Raw genomic sequence first — 8,466 nt, forward strand, 5'->3', positions numbered from 1 at the left:
GCACATTAGGGCAATAAAAAAAACTTTGGCTGGTTTCCAAAGTACAAACCAGCCAAAGGCCCAAAAGTTAGCCCAAATCCATACCTTGGCTAGTTTGCACTTTCTAAACCCACCTGGGTTTTAATTTAGTTGCCCAATTTGGCTGGAAACCCACCAACCTGTCAACCCTGCTGGCTGCTGCCAAGGCTTCAGAAGTAGGTGGGGTCCTAAAGTTTATTGTGCCAAACTGTGCTGTGAGCAGGGACCTCTATTCTATTAATCCATTATTATTCCATAATTCTGTTCTCTCACCGCTTCTGCGATGCCTCATCCTCTATCACATTTCCCTTTCCAGAAGCGCACTCCTATTTGCAAGGGACGGGGTAATGGCTGCTTACAGTCTTTCATGTGGATGTGAAGAAGGGGACACAGTGACATGGGGATGGCTTGAGAGGGACTTATAGGAGTTATCATGGGGGGGCACAGTAACTCGATCCAATGTATTACTCTGTGGTGTAACTAGAAGTTACTGAGCCACATAACACAATCATGTAGGGACGCCAGATAGACTTCAGCAATAAAATCTTTTGAAATTGCTCATTGGTTAGTGTTCAAAGTACAAATTCCAAGTGTTGGTAAAAGCTTTCCTTTTGTTCTTAGTGTATTTGGTTCATCAAACAGATTTGGGAGTAGCCAAACTTCGTTATCTTCATAAGTCAAAAATATAGTACTCTGGAGAACCTTTGTTGCTCAAACATGTAATCTTTTATTGAATGGCACGGCACTACATGTTGTGCCGTGCCATTCAATAAAAGATTACATGTTTGACCAACAAAGGTTCTCCAGAGTACTATATTTTTGCCAGGCGCTACTCCGCAAATTTACTAAAGTACGGATTTTACTGAACATTGCCTCCTCAGACCACGGGAAGTGCTAAAAAGAAGTTAAATCTTCCTCAATCTTCTGTCTGGGCTCATGTGTAGGGCATTATATTAACTCGCTTGTCTTTATTAAGGTTCCCTGGACTTTTGTAAGAAAAAGTGGTAACTTCAAGCACTTGCACCAACATTTATAATAAAGACGTCCATACAACTTTAAATTACTCGCCGTATGCAAATTGACCTAAGCGCAAGACACTAACAAATTTTCTCTAGGCACAAACAAATGCTAGCACATCTTCGCTATGTAATGCTCACACTGCTGAAGTAACGCAAGTGAAAAGTTGCCATCGTTCGGCGACCAGGGCACAACTTCGCATATTAGTGAATTAACGTAGTGGTAGTGAATTTGTGCCAGGAAAAGTGGTGCGATGTGTGCGAAGCGGTAGCTGGCGACAATTCGCCCACCTTGTGTCTTAACCCCTTCTCCTTTTAGATTGTAATCTCTTTTGGGCAGGGCTCTCTTTATTTCTTTATTGGTTTCTGATGGTTTTTATATGTGCTCTTGTATGTTTAACATATACACCCAATTATTGTACAAGGCCGAGGAATATATATAGGTGTTTTATAAATACGCATATGAGATCTGTTATCCAGAAAGCTCCAAATTATGGGAAGGTGATCTCCCATAGACTCTATTAAAAACAAACAATTCCCATTTTTAAAAATGATTTCCTTTTTCTCTGTAATTATAAAACCGTACCTTGTACTTGATTCCAACTAGGATATAATTAATCCTTATTAGAGGCAAAACAATTATATTGGGTTTAATTCATGTGTTAATGTGTTGTTGTTTTTTGTTGTTGTTGACTAAAAGGGATTGTCCACCTTCCAAACACTTTTTTTTAGTTCAGTTGTTTTCAGATTGTTGATTGGAAATAAAGACTTCTTAAAATTGCTTTCCTTTTTTTGTTTTTTACAATTTCCCCAAAATCAAAGTCTAAAATGTAATCTTCCTCCCTTAAGTGTTTCAGTCTGGCAGCTCAGTGATCTGGGTGCAGATTCTGAACTGTTACAATTTGCTCCATTAGTTGATACAATTAGTTGATACATTTCTCAGCTGCATCTGTGGAATATTAGCAAATATTGTATCAATTCTAACAGCTGTCTTAAATGAAGCTCATGGATTTTGCTCAGCAATAGTGATGTGCGGGTCAGGCTTTTCCCGACCCACTTGCCACCAAACCAAACAATATGGATAACGGGTTGCATACTTGTACATGTTAATTATAGTAACTCACCCAGTCTCATGACCAGAACATGAACTGCTAATTTAGTGTGAGTCACTGTGCCCCTGCAACATTCCAATCTGATTTTATTTGTAAGCTATCCAGTGTATCTAGAGTTTGCTGGTTCCTACAGCAAATTTAATATAGGGGCCCAAAATATTGATAAGTTGACTTTTTTAAATTGCTCCTTAATTCGGGCCTTACTGCACCCTCTACACTCCAAGCCCCCCTGCAACCACAGGGTCTGATTGTCTGCAGTTATGGCTATAGAGCAATCTGATATTTTTGTAGGGTTTAAAATGCAAGTGTGTAAAAGGCATAAAGCATAATATAAATGAACACACCCACTTATGTTGTCTAAGAAAAAAACACGATTCACAATAATTTATTGATATTCAAAACTGGTAATTATTTTCTCATGTATTTTCTTTCTAGGCAGTATTAGTCAGTGGCGGAACTACCAGGGGAGTGGGGGGGTGCGATTGCACCCGGACCTGTACCCCCTCGGGGCCGCAGATGGTTCGTGCACATGCAGATTCACAGCAGAGATTGCGTCATGTAGGGGGCCCAGTTGCACAGCCTGCACCCCAGCCCAGAGATGGGTAGTTACGTTACTGGTGTCAGTCACTATCTAGTAAGGGGAAAGTGCTACGTCAGACTTAATTTTGTTATGAATATGCATATTCATTAAAAACATAATTACACAGCTGCAGACGACTGTTGAAGGAGAACTTAACCCTAAAAATAAAGGTGGCTAAAAATGCCATATTTTACATTTGTACATTTTACATTATATTTTTATAACTTGTTGCACTAGCCTAAAGTTTCAGCTTGTCAATAGTAGCAATGATCCAGGACTTCAAACTTGTCACAAGGGGTCACCATCTTGGAAGTGTCTGTGACACTCACATGCTCAGTGGGCTCTGAGCAGCTGTTGAGAAGCTAAGCTTAGGGGTTGTTGCAAACAGCATCCAGGCCGTTGTGATCCTATGATTGTGTGTGCTCCAGCCCAAATAGCTGATATATATATATATATATATATATATATATATATATATATACATATATATATATATATACATGTATACACCAATAACCAATAATCTAATTGTTAACGGAACATCTGCCATTGACTTTTACATGTTCACGGCAGGTCTGAGTTGGAGTTCTTTTTTCATCTGCCTTTTAACGCCAATCAGACTTTTCCTGCAAAAAAATTGTATTTTCCCCTATAAAAGTCCTTCTAGAATAATAAATAACCCCCTTATTGAATTAACTGAATTTATTGAATTAATTGAATTTTTAAAGATTTTGCTTTCCTTTGAATCCCTGAACTAATATTTAGTTGTATAATCAGTGTTTCTGAGAACTGCTGCACATCTGTGTTGTATGGAGTCCACCAACTTCTGGCACCTGTTACATTCCACAATTCTTCTGTATTTCTTGGTTTTGCCTCAGAAACAGCATTTTTGATGTCACCCCACAAGTTTTCCATTGGATTAACCGGAATTGGGCTGGCCACTCCATAACGTCAATCGTGTTGGTCTGGAACCAAGATGTTGCTGGTTTACTGGTGTGGTTGGGGTCGTTGCCTTGTTGAACCCCATTTCAACGGAATTTCCTCTTCGGCATTAGACAACATGACCTCTTCAAGTATTTTGATGAATTGAAACTGATCCATGATCCCTGGTATGTGATAAATAGGCCCAACACCATAGTATGTGAAATATCCCCATATCATGATGCTTGTGCCACCATGTTTCACTGGCTTCACTCTGTACTGTGACTTGAATTCAGTGTTTGGGGGTCATCTGACAAACTGTCTGCAGCCCCGAAACCAAAAAAGAACTTGCTTTTTTATCAGTCCACAAAATGTTGGACCATTTCTCTTTATACCATTTTTCCGTTATACCAATGTGTTCTTTGGCAAATTGTAACCTCTTCAGCACTTTTTTTCATCAATGGGACTTTGCTGGGGCTTTTTGCCGATAGCTGGACTTCAAATAGTCGTCTCATAATTGTAACAGTATCACAGGTAACTTCAGACCTTCTTTAATCTCCCTGGAGTTGATTGGCCGAGTTTTTGCCATTTTGGCTATTCTGCTAACCATTTGAATGGTAGTTTTCAGGTTTCTTCCACATCTTTCAGGTTTTGGTTGCCATTATAAAGCATTTGAGATAATTTTAGCTGAGCAGCCTATACTTTTCTGCAGTTCTTTATATGTTTTACCCTCTCCAATCAACTTTTTAATCAATGTTTGCTGTTCTTCTGAACAATGTCTGATCAGAGAGAAATGCAGTATAACCAGCATGCACAACATTTGCTGCATTTCTTCCTTAAATGGGTGGTTCACCTTCAAGTTAACTTTACATATATTATAGAATTCCAATCACATTTATTGTTATTGCTCATTTGTATTACTCCGCTTTCTGTTCAGTCCCTCTCCTATTCATATTCCAGTCTCTTATTCAAATAAAAAAAAAAATATTTCGAAATTTGACCATCGAATTAAAATACTTTGAATTCGAATATCAAAGTCAAAGTATTTTTCACCAAATCGAATGATCGAAGTAAAATCGATTGATTGAACAATTAAATCATTTGAATCGAATGATTTTAGCGTACAATCAAACGATTTTACTTCGATGTGTAAAGACTTAGAAAATGGTTGTAGAAGGTCCCCAAAGGCTAACATAGCACTTCAGCAGGTTTAATTTTTTTGATTTTTTATTGAAGTCAAAGTTTTTTTAAAGAGACAGTACTACGATTATCGAATGGTCGAATATTCAAGCTATTTTTACTTTGAATCGAATTCGAAGTAAATTCGAAGTAAATTCGAAGTCGTAGTATCCTGTTCGATAGTTGAAGTATCCAAAAAATTACTTCGAATTTCAAATTTTTTTACTTTAAAAATTCCCTCGAATTCACTTCGACCCTTGATAAATCTGCCCCTAGGTGTATAACTTGCATTTATCAACATTGAACATCATTTTCCAGTTTGCTGCCTGCTTTTCTAATTTAATCAAATCACCATGTAAAGTGGCAACATCCTACATTAAACTTAATAGTTTTGCACAATGTAGTGTCATTAGCAAAAAAATCACCACTTCATTCATATTGGTGATTGGAGCCACACCTGGTGTTTCTTTGTCGGCTAAAATATGCCAGTGGAGAAATGTTACATGTGTGCCATTAGCCTAACACCTGCCCGTCCAACATCTTATTCCCAACACAATGGTAATACAGTAATATGAAGTTGCCCTTTGATTTCCAGGAAAGGTTTCCACTAGATCTTGGAGCATTATTAATGGGATTTGCTTCCATTCATCCACAAGAGCTTCAGGGAAGTTGGGTAGCAATTTTGGGGATCAGGTCTAGCTCACAGTCTAGTCTGCATTCCTATTTATACCAAGGTATAGTTGGGTTCAGCTTTGTAAAGGTTAGTTAAGTTTTTTTACTTCCAATTTAATGGGGAACTATCTTGAAGATGAAAAAGTAATATATGCTTCCTCATACTGAAGTAAGCAACTTTCTAAATACAATCATCAAAAATTCTGCATAATTTCTAAAATCAACAAGTTTATCTTCATTATTCCTCTCTCAGCACCTTTTTCTCTTTATTCTGTCATCATGCAGCAGTTGGGTTTCAGAAGAATGATCCAATATATCTTATAGGGGGGCTTCCTTTCCAAGCAGACATAGAACTCACTCAAATAACTGGTTGCAGTACAAACAAAATCCAACAAAATAACTGCCTTTTGCACAAATCCATGTAGTGAGACAAGATTTCTGATGATTTTAATAGAGTGAGCTCTAATACATCTTCTAGGCAAAAGGACCTTGCTATCAGAGAAATGAGTGCAACTTACACCATTGTCCAGAAATCTTTATCAGAATAGTGTATATGCAGTCAAGAGCTCCAGCTGTGTTGTATAATGTAGTGACATTTCTCAAAACAATATCTGTACCAAAATATCAGAAGTCTAAGCTAACCCCAATGCAATGGCGATTTGGTCAAATACCCAATCCTGTACAAAAGATTCAACGAAATAGCGGCTGAACCAAATTTGAACAGTATTTTTAAACATTATCCAATAGCGTTTCATGGTCACCTGTCATTTTGATGAATAGAAACCACCGGTGACAGGAATTTTCAAAAATGCATGTTTAGAGGCCTAATTAACAGGAGACATAGTAGGATGCAGAATTACCACTGATCTAAGGATTTGGTCTAAATGAACTCCAAGGATTCTCCAAAATCTGCAAAAAGAGTTGGTTCTTCCTTCAATGAATAACTGTAACTGTCTTCTAAAACTAGCCATGTGATCAGATTTGGTCAGACAGATTGACCAATTTCGACCATATTGTATCACAATATAGACATGCATGTATTCCAGATTGGTTGGTTGTTTTGTTCAACCATCCACTGACAGTAAGTCATCCAAATAAACCTCCAGTGTTCTTTGCTTAGGTGGGATAGTCCTGAAGTATGACATTAGATTGCTTTAAGAAGGGGTTGGATGGTGTTTAGCAAGTGAAGGAATACATGATTATGGAAGATAGCTCATAGTACAAGTTCATCCAGGGACTAGTCCAATTGCCATCTTGGAGTCAGGAAGGAATTTTTCCCCATCTAAGGCAAATTGGAGAGGCTTCAAATTGTTTTTTTTTGCCTTCCTCTTGATCAACTTGCAGTTAGGCAGGTTATATATAGACTTCAAAGGTTGAACTTGATGGATGTGTGTCTTTTTTCAACCTAACTTACTATGTTACTATGTTACAAAAGAGTTTCCAGGGAGTAGGAAGAGTTTTGGGCAAATCATCAGAGTTGTGGGGCTAAACTGTTCTATGACCAAAACCACATAATGTGGGCTTTCCAGAAAATCAAAGGAAAATAGTTAAAACTACAAAAACATTTATTAGGACAAGAAGGACAAGAGCCATATGTGTTTTGTGCCTACTGGGGCTCTTACTCATAGGCTAGATGTCACGCTCCTGCACAAGAGCAAATAAATCCACCAATCACTGTGATGAGTGGAGTGTAAGTCATTTGACTCGACAGTACCAACTCCCTCTCAAATTGTGATACAGGATCACACAGGAATACAATTAATGTTGAAAAACATGATTGATAATGATAAACAAAACACAAATTCCAAGGTAAAATTAGAGACAAAGTGACACAAGAGAAAAATAGGTGCAAAAATTACCCCAAAAGTATCCAGGGAACATGGATAATCACAGACACGAGGATCTCTTTGTATACCAGACATACTTAGGTACTTCTTTGAAATTTATCAATGTATAATTACAATTCAGTTAGAAAGCAACAGGAACGGGTTATTTCAAAAGACCCTGTAAAAAGAATATACGGTATATATCATTTTAAAAAGCATGTAATGTCGAAATCATTCAGATCAAGAGGTTTTCTAGGTTGGAGGTGAAATACCCACAGTGTTGTAACTAGAGTGCGCTGCCCCCCCCCTTGCAAAAACATCTTCAGAGGGGCCCAGCACACTATGATCCCCATCCTCCTATCCACTTCCCGCCTCCCACTCCCCGCCTGGTGTGTCCCTCCAAAAATCAATCAAATGTTGTAAAAAATACAAAAGTTTATTAAGATAAGATAACAGCGGCCTAACACGTTTCGTGCCTGAACTGGTTTTCGCAACTATTTTCTTTTGCTTTTTGACTCTGCTTCTCCGCAGCAGGTAAGAAAGCAGCTGGGGAAGGGGGTTTCTTGTTAGCTATAGAGGAAGCAGACCTTGCAGTTTGGGGCCCCCCTTTTCCCCTGGGCCGCCATGTGACTGTTTTGGGATGATTCCCACCCCCTCTCCTTCCACTTGCTACTCTATCAATCCCTATGACTGATAGTTTAGTGGTGTCACCACCACCATTACATTCATTAAAATCTCTGGCAAAATTGGAGTCTTGATTTTCTCTTTTGATGTCCAAAATGTGTTCTCTAATACGGGTTTTTAATGGACAATGTCTGGCCTATGTATTGGACATGACAAGAACAAATTTACTGGCACACAAGGCTTGGTTATGCAGGATAAAACCTTGCTTTATTCATAGTGCCGAAGTGCGAAGTGATATAGATAGTGACTAATAGGTCTATATTAAAAAGTTACCAAAAGAGTCCAAGTAAAAAATGTCAGTGAAAAAATCTTTTTGACAAAGTCTTTGTGAATTTCAATGTACAATGAAAAAAATAGCCACTATAAAAAATAATGTAACAAAGTAACAAGCAGGAGATAAGGATATGGATTAGCAATTAATGTAGCAGTTTGTGATTACAGCTTAGATACAAAGTATA

This window comes from Xenopus laevis, chromosome 2S (assembly GCF_017654675.1).
Source record: "Xenopus laevis strain J_2021 chromosome 2S, Xenopus_laevis_v10.1, whole genome shotgun sequence".
Taxonomy (NCBI): domain Eukaryota; kingdom Metazoa; phylum Chordata; class Amphibia; order Anura; family Pipidae; genus Xenopus; species Xenopus laevis.